Source organism: Procambarus clarkii, chromosome 23, assembly GCF_040958095.1.
Source record: "Procambarus clarkii isolate CNS0578487 chromosome 23, FALCON_Pclarkii_2.0, whole genome shotgun sequence".
Taxonomy (NCBI): domain Eukaryota; kingdom Metazoa; phylum Arthropoda; class Malacostraca; order Decapoda; family Cambaridae; genus Procambarus; species Procambarus clarkii.
This window is the reverse complement of record NC_091172.1, coordinates 6,873,260-6,890,076: the sequence shown is the minus strand read 5'-3', so window position 1 is coordinate 6,890,076 and position 16,817 is coordinate 6,873,260.

Below are 16,817 nucleotides of genomic sequence, written 5' to 3'. Positions count from 1 at the left end.
AGTTATTAGAGGGTTTAATAAATAAGGTATAAGAAGGAGGTTTTCCTTTAATCCTGTTGACTGAGGAATAGGGAATCACCTTAGACTGCGGGTACATATCCTAATCTAACTTCTAGTAATTATTGGGAATATTCTTCCCTGGGGGCCGGGGCCTTCCTAATTTTCCTAGTTTAGGAATTCTTTAATCTTGTACCATTAGCCCTCTCAGTTTAACCACATACCTTTCCATAACAAGTGGTTGGCCGACCGAGAGTTGTAATATTTATATATAAATTGTAAAAAAATAGACTTTTGAGTGCTAAAACAAAAATTCTTGCTTTCCGCAGAACGGTTGTGTGGTAGCCTAGGGTACAGCTCAACTAACTAAGGATACATCTTGCACTGACTGGACACCCAGCTGGATCTCTTCACGACTGAGGTAAGTGTGGCCTTGTGATAGGGGGCCGTGCAATTTTTTTTCCAATTTTTATTATTATTTTTACTTTGGCTTGGAGCTAAAATAAGTAGTGATGGAGGCTAAATTGCAGCAACTGGCAAAGGCACCTTCAGTAGTAGAGATCAAGAAGCTTATCAAAGCTAATTTAGTGTTGTTAGTTAAGCAAAGAATTTGGCCTTGAGTTAGAGGTAGCTACTAAAAAGTGGAGCCTGACAAATGAAATTTTACGGCATTGCATAGACCAAGGCCTATTTGCAAGTGATACTATTTTATGCCAGGCCAGTCCAGCTGAAAATGAATCTAACAGGATAGAATTTGAATTACAGCTGGCCCGATTAAAACTAGCCGAGCAAGAGGCAAGAGTGGCAGAACAAAATGCTAGGGTAGAGGAGCAAAGGCTCAAAACTGAGGAGGCAAAAAATAGAGGCAATGCCAATGTACCACCACCTGCCGGGGATTCAAACCCCAGGCATTATGATAAAAAGCATAACTTGCCTGAATTTTCAGAGTCAGACCCTGAAAGGTTTTTCAACCATTTTTAGAGACTGGCCATGTCCATGAACTGGCCAGAGGAAGAATGTGTGAAAATCCTACAGGGAAGACATAGAGGTAAAGCCCAAGATATTTTTATAAACATGCCTGAATGCGATTGTTTTGATTATAGTAAAGTCAGGGAACGAATTTTAAGGGCATGTGATATTATGCCTGAAGCTCACCGCCAAGCTTGAGCCTACTCACAACCAACCTCTCACTGAATTTGCAAATAATTAAATCAAACTGTTCGAAAAATGGATTCGCTTAACTAAAGCTGAAACATACGAGGCACTCAAAAATTTAGTTTTAACTGAGAATTTTATAGATAATATGCCAGAGAATGTAGCATGGTACCTTAGAGAGAGGACGGAGGTAGATACTAATATTATGGATTTGGCCAAGATGGCAGAAAACTTCCAGTTGGCGGGCAAAATGCCCAATAAAAATAATTATAGCCCACATAGTAACAAAACTTATGCCCACAGCCAGTCCAGACCAGCCCATTCTAACACTATAACTAATGCACCTTCTGTTTCAGACAAAACTAACCCTGTTAAATTGTCTAACCCCATGGCACCTATGGGTGAACCAAAGGGCAATCCTGTTAGTACTGTCTCTTCTCCCTGACGAGTCTGTGGTCACTGTAAACGTGCAAACCACATTACTAGCCATTGTTGGCAACTGCACCCTGAAAAAAAACCCAATGCTCTTGTGACACAGGGCTTGAGGCCTTCTTAAGGATTAGGGAGTAAGATTTCCAACCCACATTGGTTGGACCTGCTTACCCCATTCTTATCGAAAGGGAGACTTTTGTTGTCTGAGGGTTCTTCCTGGAAGGACGTGGTGATCTTCCGAGACACCAGTGCCATCCAGACTTTAATCTTGGAGAGTGTGTTGCAAGGTGCCAACACTCTCGACACTGGAGAGGTAGTACTGCTCGAGGGTGTCACTAGTGATACTCGAGCAGTACCCCTCAATAAGGTTACCCTGGAATCTGATTTCCACAAGGGTGTTTGTACAGTCGGAGTCACTTCTTACCTACCTTTCCCTAATGTTGATGTAATATTGGGTAATGATTTAGCAGGGGATAAGGTAGGGGACTCCAAACTGCCTATTATGTTGCCTACCCCTAAGGTTTCCCTGGATCTACTCGCCGCAGAGGATAATGTTGTGTACCCTGCGTGCACGGTGACCAGGTCTTTGGGACTTAAATGTAAGGGCAGCCCTGTGGTTGCCAAGGTGGTAAATCCCGAGGACACGAGGAACTTTCCGAGGGGGGAAAGCCAAGTGGACCTTGCAGACACGTTCATGGTCCAACTCGATGACGAGACCGAGGAGGCTGGAGAGCCTACCATTGCCTCCTACCGAAAGTAGTGAGCAGGTGGAAGAGAAAACTGTTGAGCCTCGGCCAATTGCATCTGACCATGGCATGGATGCCTCCTTGAGTGATTTACAGAAAGCTGACTGTGACGGTAACGCGTTGGTGTTCGGCTGTTTAAGGCTAGGGGTATGGCCTCGTCACATAGTTATAAAAAAAAATAGAAAAAACTGGAACTTCGTCTGTGGTAAGGTAAGGAGAAGACACACAAAACACAAGTAAACTTTAACAATGAAATTTTAATTACGTTAAATAAATCAAAACATGAATAAAATGCACAAACAAATTCTTATAATAAAATCAATCAATCAAAATAATAAGAATACTTAAATGACACAATGAAAAGTTACGTTAAGGCAAAATAACAAGAAGTGCAATACAAAAGTTAAGTGGGAGGTGCTGGAATATTGGCTTAAAGCCACCACCTCTCTCAGTACACGCTAGAGTCTAGCTGGGAGGTGTGATGGCCACGAAAGCACTGAACATTCTGAGGACTGATGTTGGGGCGACCCCAGACATCAGGTAGTATAGGGGGGGGGGCGAGGCAGGTGCAGCCAGACCGGCGACCAATCAGCGGAGCCGTAGCGATCAACGGGTAGTTTGGTGATTTGGGTCCGAACAGGTGGCTGGCTGCATACGTTTTGCTCACCCTGGCAAGCCTTGCTGGTGTTGTTGTCGTTGATGGACATTTCTTCCATAGTCGTATTATATAATTGTGACGACGTAATTATGAAGGGAAGAGCAGGCTCAATCTCTTGAAGGAGATTATCGTCACAACTCTCCCCCGAAGCCTGCGGTTCTGGAAGAAGTACGTCGTTATGTGGTGGAGTAATGGATGGAGTTGCTTCTACTTCATAAACTCTGGAGAGATCATGGGCTAAGATGTTGTCAGACTCTTGGTATAGCGTGTCTCCAGGTTGAATTTCTGCAGTTAGCAAGCCCATAGTAGAAGACGTTGAGATGAGAAGTGGGCGTGCTGCAGGAGGTGTAGGGTGGTGTGGTCCGTATTGATGGTGGACCGAGCACTTTTCAGGTGTGGAGTGAAGTGCTGAAGCTTCAGGATGAGGAAGAGTAGCTCCTTGCCAATTGTTCCGTCGTTCCTTGTAGCAGTAGTTGCTGACAGGTGTATTCTTCTCGCTTCGTTGCTGCATCACGACACCACCATCGTCGGTACCATTGGCGTCGACATGGAGGATGAAGGGCTTATCTGACGAGGTGAGAGTGGAATTAGAAGAGGGCAAAGGAGCACGATTATTATCCTGAAAGCATTTGGGAAGATCATTAAGGATTTTGGAATTAGAAAGCGCCGACTCCTTGTCAGTGCTTTCGGGAGAAGAAGCCGGGATGGTCTCACTGTGGATGTAGGGTTCTGTGAATGTGGAATAGTTAGTCAAGACAGTGGGAGGAGTACCATTATATTGCTTCAGGAGGTTGACGTGGCACAGCTGGGTCTTCCGCCGCCTATCTGGAGTCTCTATGACGTATGTGTTGTTGCTTCTGCACTCTTTGACGCAGTAGGGTCCTGAAAATTTGTTTTGTAAAGGTGAACCTGGGATAGGAAAATAGGCAAGGACGAAGTCTCCCGGCTTGAATTTTCTTACTTTGCTGGTCTGGTCATAATGAGTCTTCATTCTCACCTGGGCTTTCAATAGATTATCATGGGCAAAGCGGTGGACTCTCTCTAGAATGTGTTGAAGGTTTTGAAGAAACTGGGGCACATTCTGATGCTCACTGAAGGTGGCATCTCTGAGAGAGTCTTTGAAAGCCTTAAGGGGAGTACGGCACTTACGGCCGTAGAGCATCTCATAAGGAGATACTCCTAGGGACTCATTGGGGAGACTTCTGAAAATACACATTATTAGGTCAATCTGCTTATCCCAATCCTTTGAGGTTTCACTACAAAACTTTTTCAAGAGTGCTTTGATGGTCTGATGACTACGTTCAAGAGAACCCTGTGAAGCAGGATGATAGGGGCTGGACAATACCTGTTTGATGTTGAACTCCTCCAGTGTCCTTTTGAAGAGATCACTGGTGAAGTTGGTGCCACAGTCACTTTGAATCTCCCTGGGAAATCCGTATTGAGTGAAGATCTTCAATAGATGTTTTATAACCGTAGCAGCCGTGATGTTCTTCACTGGAACTGCTATGGGAAATCTGGTGGTAGGACACAGGATGGTTAGGATGTAGGCGTTACCTGAACTGGTCCGAGGTAAAGGACCAACACAGTCTATTATGAGTCTGTGGAAAGGTTCCGCAGGCACCTGTATGGGAATCAGTGGTGCTCTGGGAATGGAGACGTTCGGTTTGCCTGCCACCTGACATGTATGACACTGTTTTACGTACTGTTTGACGTTATTTACCATACCTGGCCAGTAGTAGTCTTGACGAATTCCATGGTAAGTCTTGTTGAAGCCGTAGTGGGAGAATGCTCCGTGGGCCAGGTGTAGAATAGTGGGCCGCAGGCTGGTGGGAATCACAAGTTGTTCGATGTTGGCCCAATCGTCCTCCTCCTTCAGTTTACTGGGTCTATATCTGCGGTAGAGCAAGTCGTTCTCTAGGAAGAACCCAGGAATACTGTCGGGTTGAGTCTCAGCCTGGAAAAACAATGGTGTTAAAGTAAGATCTTCCCTCTGCAACTTACGGAACTCCAACTTGGTCAGATGCGGGGGGAGTTTCTGAGGGTCTTGAGGGACAGCGGTAGCAGTAGAGTCAGCTGGCTGTGGACGTGCGGCTTGTGCACGGGTGGTCACGAGAACCGGAGGAGAAACTTCATCACTCTCTTGAACCTCTGCTGGAACATACTCAAGAATAGGGTTACTTGGCACAGAGTTACACACCTGGGGTTTGTCCATGACGATCAGGTTGGTCGGTTGCAGGTCTTCTGCCAAGTCATTGCCTAGGAGAAGTTGCACTCCAGGCATGGGAAAAGGCTTTTCCCTGACGGCGACTTGGACTTCCCCGTTCACGTAGGGACAATCCAGGTGGACTCTGGCGAGAGGGTATGGAGTGGTAGCAGTGAGGTCAGTGATGAAGACTGTTTCCCCGGTGTAGACGATGTTGGGCACAGCCGACTTCAAAATGATCGATTGTAGAGCCGCTGTGTCCCTCAAGATCTTCAATTTGAAACGTCCCTCCGGATTTGAACCGTTGGCAGAGACAGTTCCAGTATACAGGTGGTTACTGAAAAGAGAAAGATCATTAACATCAACACCAACATTCATCACAGGCTTACCGGACTTAGGAGGAGTTGGTTTGGGTCGTTGTTGGTCAGTGGTTCCCTTGTATTGAGACTTACCACACTTGTCTATGGTATGTCCATAGAGTCTACAATACTTGCAGTACAGTTGTGAACCAGCTTGATCGGGGCTCACCTTCTCGTAACTGTACCACGACTTCTTACTGGAGGATGGTTCAGGTGTCAGCCGGTGGATGAGGCTGTAAGTGTCAGCCGACTTAGCACACTTCAGGTAGTCGGTTTCTTCTTTATCTGCTAAGTAGAGGCGGACAGGAGGCGGCACACGTCTCAAGAATTCTTCAACAAGCATCAGGTTGACGAGTTCTGTAAAAGTAGAGACATGTGCTGCTTCCAGCCATTTCATGAAATACCTCCGTTTCGTGTTAGCAAACTCGAGGAAGGTAGTGGTACTTGCCTTCAGGTGGTCACGGAATTTCCTTCTATAACTTTCTGTGGAAAGTAGGTAGGCGTCCAACACTGCTTGTTTCAGAGTGTAGTAGTCATTCTCAGACGCCAAAGTACTGAGTGTGACTGCAGCTCTACCTGTAAGATGGACTCTGAGAAGTGTGGCCCATTGGTCGACAGGCCAACTGAGTTGATTAGCAAGGGTTTCAAAGGTGGTGAAAAACACATCGACTTCTGCTTCTACAAAGGATGGCATTAACTTACTTGCATGTGATATATTAAAACTGACGGGAAGATTGGCAGTAGCTTGTTGGCGTTGAGTGAAGTGGGAAGTTTCCAAGGCGATTTCACGTTGACGACACTCTAGAGCCAGAGTCGCTTGTTGCTTGTCATGTTCGCGTTGCATTTCCAACTCGCGTTGTTTGGTTTCAAGCTGTACGCGTTCCCGCTCCTGGAGTGCTTCAAGCTGTACTCGTTCCCGCTCCTGGAGTAGTGCAACCTCACGTTCTTGGAGGGCGAGTCCGCGTTCTTGTTCTTCCCTCCGTATGGCAGCCGCTCGTTCTTGTTGTTCGAGGGCTTCCCTTTGCTGCTCACGTTCAATCTTGGCCAGCTCTAGTTTAAGTTTCATCGTTGCCAAGTCAGTTTTATCTGCAATATAGTAAGTTTCATGAGTTTCAGAGTCTATCTTACCTTGCTCTAAATAGTAATCCAGCAACAGGTTGTGTAGGTCATTTTTGTTGGCTTGGTAGGGAACTTCTAGTTGATACTCATGTGCAAGAGTTTGTAATTCAGTCCTCTTGGCACGACTTAAAGTCCCTATTTCACCTGCTGGATTTGCACGGAAAGTTTGGAGACGAAACATGGTGAAATTAGCAAATAAAGGTACACGAATGTTCAATAATGAAATGTCAGAAACAGGACAACGTGGCAACTGGTACCTATCCTGTGTGATCTTTAACAATTAACGTTAAGTGAAAGATATTAAATGATTAAATTAAATCAAGGGCGCAGGAAATCTTGTACCCGGTACTCATGTAAGAGAATAAGGGCAAGAAAATCCTACTAACAAATGAAACTAAGTTTCGAAAACAAGTGAAACAGTTAAATGCTTCAAAAGTAAAATTGGTAGTCCAAGGATGTAGGCATACCTTGCCAAGTCTCTATAGGACATAAAGCAAGTTTTTCCCACTGAATTTAATATGATACTTACAGAATTAGCGAACTTTTGTGCTCTGAAAAAATAAGCTAATTCCCTACCGTTGTATGTATCATCATCTCTGACTGACGTGTAGGGGTGCGAGGTGTCAACTGGTGACGAGAACTGCTGCTGAGGTCCCAATTCAGCAACTAAAGTTCGAGCTAGAGGAACTATGGCCCTCTTTGTCCTCCTACAGTCAGATTGCAGAAGATTGGGTACTCTTGACCCGGGGCAGACCACAGTACCAGGGTACCAATATGATGATCTGTCAGAATGAGAAATATTCAAGGGACATAGATGGTAAATACGAGTAATAACATGGAGGGAGAGATGACCAATTAAGAGTATGACTGAGGCCTACAGTCACCACGTAATCCAAAGTTGTCTCACCTTCACTATATGTTACTCTCGTAATGCACAATACACCGCACCTTATAAAAAATGAAATTGAATGAAAAATAGTAAAGCTACGTTAACAAAGTTAAATACGCTTACCATAAATTACCACTTGGCACCAGTACCTGAGTGAAGCTCCTAGGACAGGCCCCCATATAACTTGTGACGGTAACGCGTTGGTGTTCGGCTGTTTAAGGCTAGGGGTATGGCCTCGTCACATAGTTATAAAAAAAAATAGAAAAAACTGGAACTTCGTCTGTGGTAAGGTAAGGAGAAGACACACAAAACACAAGTAAACTTTAACAATGAAATTTTAATTACGTTAAATAAATCAAAACATGAATAAAATGCACAAACAAATTCTTATAATAAAATCAATCAATCAAAATAATAAGAATACTTAAATGACACAATGAAAAGTTACGTTAAGGCAAAATAACAAGAAGTGCAATACAAAAGTTAAGTGGGAGGTGCTGGAATATTGGCTTAAAGCCACCACCTCTCTCAGTACACGCTAGAGTCTAGCTGGGAGGTGTGATGGCCACGAAAGCACTGAACATTCTGAGGACTGATGTTGGGGCGACCCCAGACATCAGGTAGTATAGGGGGGGGGCGAGGCAGGTGCAGCCAGACCGGCGACCAATCAGCGGAGCCGTAGCGATCAACGGGTAGTTTGGTGATTTGGGTCCGAACAGGTGGCTGGCTGCATACGTTTTGCTCACCCTGGCAAGCCTTGCTGGTGTTGTTGTCGTTGATGGACATTTCTTCCATAGTCGTATTATATAATTGTGACGACGTAATTATGAAGGGAAGAGCAGGCTCAATCTCTTGAAGGAGATTATCGTCACACTGACCCTAGTCTTGCAGAATGTCACGATGTAGCTCTCTCTAAGGAGATTGTAGATGTAGCAACTGGGTACTATTACAATGAGCAGATTTTGATGAGAAAATGGAGACCACAGAGTTCTCCCTTGTCAAAAGAGTGGGAGGTAGTCTACCAGGTTATGTTGCCTACCTGCTATTGGGAAAGAGTTTTGGCAGCTGCTCATGATGATCCTATGGAGGGACATCAAGGTATTAATACCACCTATCACAAAAATTTTTAATATTTCTTCTGGCCCAAGCTGAAAAGCGATGTGGCAAAATTTTGTAACTCATGTATTCCTTGTCAGCTTGTTGGGAAACCAAACCAGACACCACCTAAAGCTCCTTTAAGGCCTATTGTCGTGCTGGAGAAACCATTTTCTCATGTGGTAATGGACTGTGTGGTCCATTACCTAGAACTAAGTCTGGTAATATTTACCTAATAACCATGATGTGTATCATGACCTGTTACCCTGAGGCTTTTTCTGCAAGGAACATCCGAGCAAAGATGGTTGTTGCTCGTATGTTGAAATTTTTTTCTACTTTTGGACTGCCTCGGGTTGTACAAACCAACAATGTTACTAATTTTAAGTCTGATATTTTATAACAATTCTGTAAGGACCATGGAATAACTCATAAGGTTTCTAGCCCATACCATCCACAGAGTCAGGGGGTAATTGAGCGGTTCTATCAAACACTTAAGCAGATGTTGAAGACCTCGTGCGAGAATTCCCACAAATTCTGGGATGAGAACCTGCCTTATGTTTTGTTTGTTGCTCGAGAGGGGTTACAAAGTTCACTGGGTTGTTCTCCTTTTGAATTAGTCTTTGGCGATAAGGTTCGTGGACCTTGCAAATGTTACAGGAAAATCTGTTAGGGAATGTAACGCTGACCGAAGGTTCAGCTTTATTTACGCAACACCACCAGAGACTCAGTGACTGCAAGGCGGCTGCACTAAAGTATCTTGGGAAAGCCCAAGAAAGTATGAAAGAACGACACGATGCCAAGGCTAAGTTGTGGGTATTTCAGCCTGGTTACCCTGTCATGGTACTGAAGCCTCGACTAGGAAACAATATGTCTCACAAGTATGAAGGCCCCTATATATTGACAGAAAAGGTTGGAGACCTCACGTACAAAGTGAGGCACTCTGACAAGTGTAACCAGGTGATGCTTGTACACTTGAACCATCTGAAGAAATTCCAGGGCCCCAGGCCTGTCGCTCTAACCAATGTTTCCTTTTCCAGTGAGGGAGTGGATGATTGTTCTGGGGACCCAACTAATCTCATTCTCAATAATTCTAGTTCTGTGAATGCTGTGGAGGAGAGACTGTCCCATTCGCAGATGGCCCAACGTGAAGAGGTGTAGTCGCTACTTGACGAATTCTCTAGTCTGTTCGGGGAGTTCCCGACCCAGACTGATGCCATCTATCATGATGTCAAGTTGACAGACTACACCCCCATTTGCCTTCAACCCTATCGGATGAGTCCGGAAAAAAGGCCATCGTGCGAAACGAAGCCAACTTTCTGCTCCAGCACGGCCTCATCCGGCCGAGCCAGGCTCTTGGTGCTCACCCTGCCTTTTGGTCCCCAAACCAGACGGCTCCTGGCGATTATGCACCGACTATCGGCAGCTCAAAACGGTCACCATTGTGGATGCCTATCCGCTGCCCCTACTAGAAGACTGCATCGACGGGATCGGAAACGCCACGTCCGTCTCGAAATTCGATCTCTCAAGAGGATATTTCAGATCCCGCTCACCGAACGAGTCAAGCAACTAACTACGTTCGTAACACCCGATGGTGACTTCGAGTATCAAGTGTTACCGTTCAGCTTGCATAATGCCCCTGCAACGTTCCAGAGGCTAATGAACACTCTGCTTGCTAATGTGCCAAATTGTCGGGCGTATTTAGATGACATTGTGCTTTTGATAGAAATTGGGCTGACCACATAGCTAGGTTATGCCAGTTGTTCACAGTTTTGAAAAGTGCAAATCTAACCTTAAATGCAAAAAAGTGTCATTTTGGCCAAGGCACAGTGACGTACCTTGGTCATGAAGTGGGCCAAGGAAAAGTGTTACCTCGGCAAGATAAAATCAGTGCTATTCTGGTGTATCCAGTGCTCCGGTCTAAAAAGGACGTTCAAAAGTTTATCGGTATGTGTACGTACTACCGACGCTTTTGTCAGAACGTTTTGAGTGTCGCCACTCCTCTCACGGACTTGTTGTGAAAGGCCAATAAATTTAAGTGATCAACAGACTGTGCAGAGGCATTTAAAAATTTGAAATTGATCTTAGCGTCCGCCCCAGTGCTCGCTAGTCCAAGGTTCGATCAACCGTTTAAAATTCATGTTGATGCGTCTGACTCGGGTGCTGATGCAGTGTTGTTGCAAACTGGGGATTATCAAGTGGACCACCCAGTATACTATTACTCTGAATTTTGACAATGCGCAATGCAATTATTCAGTGGTGGAAAAAGAAGCGTTGGCGCTTGTGTTAACATGTAAAAAGTTTGAAGTATATCTAACGGGAAATATAGTGGAAGTGTACACGGACCATAAACCACTAGTGCTCTTAAACCAGATGAAGGCGAAAAATAAACACATCCTCAGGTGGGCATTGTACCTACAGAACTTCAATCTTTCCATTATCCACCTACCAAGCTGGCTCAAAGTGATAGCCGATGCGCTGTCCCGGTTACCTGAGTAACATTCATCTGAGCCACAGGAAACCATATACCAACTGTCATGTTTTAGTTATTTTTTTTTTAGGTTCTCCTGTGACATTAAATATTTCGTGTCAAATTTATTTACTTCCCCGTCTTTTTTTTTATATTTGCTTTTACTTTCAGAGAATTCCTTTGTGTTTTTTCTTGCAGAGAAATTTTTGTTTTTGGTTGATTTTCTTTTATTACATAAGATTTTCCTTTTTATTCTCTATATGCTCTTACAAAAAATATGACTACTATTCTAGTAGCAACATTTTTTTTTCTCATAAGGGGGGAGGAGTGTTAGAGATCCTGGCTTCCTTAGTTGGAAACAAGAGGTCAAATTGAGCTCTAAATAATTACTTTACATTAATTGATAGGATTGGATCATGTGAGAAAGATAGTCAATTAACAATAACATTTACATGCAGGACCCCTTAAAGCCTGGTTCTGCAGTATTCTCGTCATCCTTGCCAAACGTAAGATAAATCTGGTTTCTTACAGAGCATTCAGACTCTGAGCTTGTTGACTATTAAATATAATATTGAACTAGTTATCAACCATTCTTAGAACTGTTAAAGTAACCAGTATTGAATGTCGGTGAAGACTTGTAATGTTTATAAGCTGCACAATCAGCTAGGTATCTTCCGGGCAACAACTTGAGAGAGCTCGGGCACTGAGGTCTGCTTCCGCCTTCTCTGGACTGCTGTGCTTGGGTCAACATCTCCCCTGTGTGGCTCTGTCTCCTCCTCCTCTTCCCTTACCTTATCCTTTAACCTTTGATCTACCAGTTAAGTATTACTATACAGTGTTACCTGTACGGTTTCTGGCATAAGTGTGTTGTAATGTGTATAGTCTATGCTAGTGTTTATATTGCTAAGTTACTCTAGGGGGGGGGGTCTCAGTGGAACCACGTGTGCTCAAGTGGTACCAGGCTACCTAGAGTTCTTGCTAGTGTCCCTTACCAAGTAGTCTTTACCCCTAGTTGCCATTGTAAACCTTGAATCCTGCTTATGTGGACCAAGGTATTTAACGTAAGATAGAGTGGTAAAGAGAATAAGTGTTTTAGTGTGTTAATGTATATGAGGGGGTTATTAGAGGGTTTAATAAATAAGGTATAAGAAGGAGGTTTTCCTTTAATCCTGCTGAGTGTGGAATAGGGAATCACCTTAGGCTGCGGGTACATATCCTAACCTAATTTTTAGTAATTATTGGGAATATTCTTCCCTGGGGCCGGGGCCTTCCTAATTCCACTAGTTTATGAATTCTTTAATCATGTACCATTGGCCCTCTCAGTTTAACCACATACCTTTTCCTAACAACGTGTCTTACTGTTAAATTTGTTGACCATCCACCAGTTATTGCTTCAATTAAGAGGAAGCAGATATATAACATTAATTACCCCAAATTATTATTTGTCTCTTCCAGACACCAATAAGAAATCATGTGTAGCATGCCTTGACTAAGCAGACTTGTCCACCACGGTCAGTTAGGTTCATTAATGTGTCTGTGGAACGTCACATTCCACCAGGTGACAAATCTACTAGGTACCCTTCAGGTACCTAGTAGATTTGACAGATTGCTAATGTCCCCACCACCTAATTGTTGTGCTTGACAAAGGTGCCCTTTTCCCAGTCGTCAATCTCTTACACACGACCTATCGCTTCAGAGTGGGTGATCTCTAATCGGTGAGATTATAATAGATTGAAATTATTGTGTATAGTAACGTTATTAGATAGAGAAAGTTATTATACTAACTTTCTAATTGGTGAAAGTTATTAAGGATATCTCAGAGGGCTATTTTAGACGAGACAGACATTTTTCAGCATGGGCAACCTGAGATACCAGCCGTCACTGTACAGTGAAGCACAATAAATCTTAAGGACATTAATTAGATTTCGAACAGAAATAATGAGACAAGAGTATCTCAAGATACTCATAATGTGGACAAGTTAATATCAGCACTGGATTTGCAGCATATTCAACAGACGGACAGGGAACTGTTGAGAGGAATCCTATGTAGATTTCCAAAATTGTTTGCAACTGATGAAGATCAAACTGGATTACTTGATAAGTTCGAGCACACCATTCCAACAGGTGACCACGCGCCTGTGTACACTCGGCAGTGGAGGCTTCCGGAACACGTGAAGAAAGTTATTAGAGATGAGTGTCCAAAGATGTTGTGACAGAATGTCATTGAACCTAATACTTCACCGTGATTGTCTCCGGTTTTGTTGGTTCGCAAACCGGATGGTAATTACAGGTTTTGCGTGGACTACAGGAAGGTTAATGAGATTACAAATGGTGATGTGTATACCCTACCCCGAATTCAAGAGATCATAGATCAGTTTGGGGCAGCCAAATATTTCTCCACTCTCGATGCAAATTCAGGGTATTAGGCTATACATGTGGCAGATAAGGACAGATAAAATACAACGTTCTCTGATGATGTGCACATTTACCAGTTCAAGCACATGCCTTTTTGGGTTAAAGATAACGTCTTGTTCATTTCGGAAGACTATTAATTACATCCTCAGTCCAGTCTTGAGTTGGCACTCATTAGTGTACTTAGATGACGTGGTGGTTTATTGCAAGTCGTTTAATGAGGACTTACAGGACTTGACTGAGACTCATTATTAGATAAGGCAGGCTTTAAATTAAATGTTTAGAAATGCAATCTGGCATCTCAGAAATTCAAGTTTCTGGGGTTCTAAGTGAGAACAGAAAGGATCCGTTCTGACCCGGATTCATGCCATGATATTGCTGAGATGCCTACTCCAAGGACAGCAAAGATAGTGTGCAGGTTTCTTGGGGCAGCTGGGTACTTCCACCGCCACATTAAGGGTTTTGCCTGTACATCAGCACCCTTGACTGACCTTACAAATAAATGTCATATTTGTTTGGAAACCATAACATGATGCAGCATATTAAAAAATCAAGAGTCAACTCATTACCATCCCAGTATTAGCCATGCCTGACTTTGATAAAGAGTGGGAAGTACACACTAATGTGTACTTCCATCATAGGAAGTGACATTGCCATAGGTGGCTGTTTAATGCAGCGCGATTCTGAGAACCATCCTCATCTGGTGGCGTATTTCAGTACGAAAGTGAAGGGTCCTGAAGTTTGATACTCTGTTACGAATAAGGAAGTGCTTGCAGTCGTGGAGAGCGTTAAATACTTTGAACCATATCTATTCCAGCGCCATTTTGTAATTTATACATATCACCGATCTCTCACACATATATTTAAGAAACGATTAAGTGCCCGCGGATGTCACGTTGGTCCCTTGAACTATCAGCACACTCATTTTAGATACTTTACTAGCCAGAACCATCACATGTTGTGACAGATACTTTAAGGAGGAACGTCGCCTCCATTGATGAGAAGGTTAACATCGAGTCTGTTCCCAGAGACAAAATGAGAGAATTCCAGATGAACGAAACTGGGCGAAAAGAAATTACTGAACATTTAGAAGGAGGTAATTATCCATCAAAGATACATTAATTGTCAATAAAAGATTTTGAACTCAAAGGTGTACTGTATTTTGTAAATGCCCAGAAGGTTCATGCAGTATTTCAGCTGGTTATTCCAGACGTATTAAGATCATCAGTGTTGAAACTGGCGCACGCTTCTAAGATAGCGGGTCATCCGGGTATTTACAAACATATGAAAACAAAATCATTGTTCTATATTCCAGGAATGTTGTCAGATGTAATTATACATGATAAATCATGTCAGAACTGTCAGAAAAAGAAAAGTACCCGTAAGGTACAAACCCCACTGCAGGAATTCCCAGAAATTTTCGAACCTTTAAATCGGGTGGGAGCTGGTTTGATTGATTTATATAGTAGGCACTCAAGCAATCGATACGTTTTGATATTAGTGGATCATCTGTACAAGAACACTACGCTGATTGCTACACCTCAGAGGGACACTCGCACGGTTGCCGACGCTTTTTTGCATAGGTTTGTAACTGTATTTGGTCCACCTAAGGTATTAGTTTCTGACCGGGGTCAATTAAAGAAGTTTGTAAAATTTTAGAGACCACTACATCCTTGACAACAGCTTGCACCCTCAGGCGAACAGAATAACGGAACGAACCAATCGTTCCGTTAAAGATATGCTGGCAATCCTTGCAGAGCATGATGCAGCCACTTGGGATGAATAACTACCGTATGTGCAGCTGGCTTTGAGTACTACTATCTATCAGTCAACTAACAGCCCAACTCCTTTTGCTTTTCACAGGACATTCATGTACCTTCCCATCAGTTAACAGACATAATGTTGTGTATGGAAAGGATTATTCTTCAGAAGTCCTCATTAAAATGAAAAATGCTTGGAGGATCGCAGCCATAGCTTCCAAAACAGCACGGGATCATTATGCTCAGTACCATGACAGGAAAGTACAACCTATCGTGTTGAAAGAGAGTAGTCTCGTGTTAAGAGTTAATGAATTGGCACCCGCCAATCAGAGTAGTAGGAAACTTGCATCTAGATGGCAGAGCCCTTATAGAGTAATTAAGAGAGCAGGTCCTGTTAATATTGTTATTAAAGGTGTATTTGAGGACCAAGTTAAAAGAACTATACATATTAACAAATTAAAGCAATATCAGGCTAGGGAGGAACTAGAACTGCCTTCAGCAAATCTGATTCCTGACCCAGGTGAGCTAACTAATATTTCAAGTGTTGAGTCGGATGCAAAGAACGAACTTCTGTCAACTCTCATCAGTAGTCAAGTTCAGTCTTGTCACCCCATCGTAACAAGATCTCGAGCTATGCAGTAGATGTTAATTAACTTCCTTAGTCAGGTAAGTAGAGTTCATCTATTCCTGTAGAGGCAATAGTGTGGATTTACTAATTGTTCATGAATCAGGTAGCAGACTTTAACTTGGTCTGGGGTTTTCCAGTCTTTTAAAACCCAGAGTATAATCCATGCTTCCGCCAGTTGTTTATTGTCTGTCTTTCCCGGGTCTGATTGTACACCCGTTCCAGCCCTGTCCAGTCACATGTGAAACCATCATCGAGGTCAGTGGGAGTGACTTGGCCGTGCCTTTTGATAAGATCAGGAAAGGTACATTGCAGAAAATCCTTACCCCCCCACCCCCGACCCAGTAATTCGTCAATTGGTGGCTGATTATTACATCAATCACCCGGCCGATACCTCACGTCACTAACGAGGTTGTCCTCTCCCCAGCATGCTGTCTACAAGGAGCAGTTGTTAGATGTCAACGATTAAAATCATCGGTGGTCAACGCCACCCACTAGCAGCGTCAAGATGGCAGGCAAACCGGAAGTGAATGAAGAGAGACCCGCGAAGAAGTACGCCAGCTGCAGGACTCACCAGTCCCCTCTCGACGTCTGTGGATACGTCGTCTGATGCAACCGGAAGTGTAACGAGTCGGTCACATTACTGTTCTCCCTACAGAGTGTGGTTGACTCGCCAACAGGGTGCACGCTTGCACCATCAGCCCTGGGTCAGCTGCACGAAGATATACATGGAAGTTGTTTCGGCCTAGTAGTTATGTGACACTGCAAGATGACGTTACCCAGGAGCTGAGGCCGAAACCCACCTGTCCTGCTACTACGCCATCCACTTCAACGGCGCTCGATGTCCACTCCCGTCGTAAGACACCATTGTACGTCGAAGCTCCGTTCTACTGTCGGACA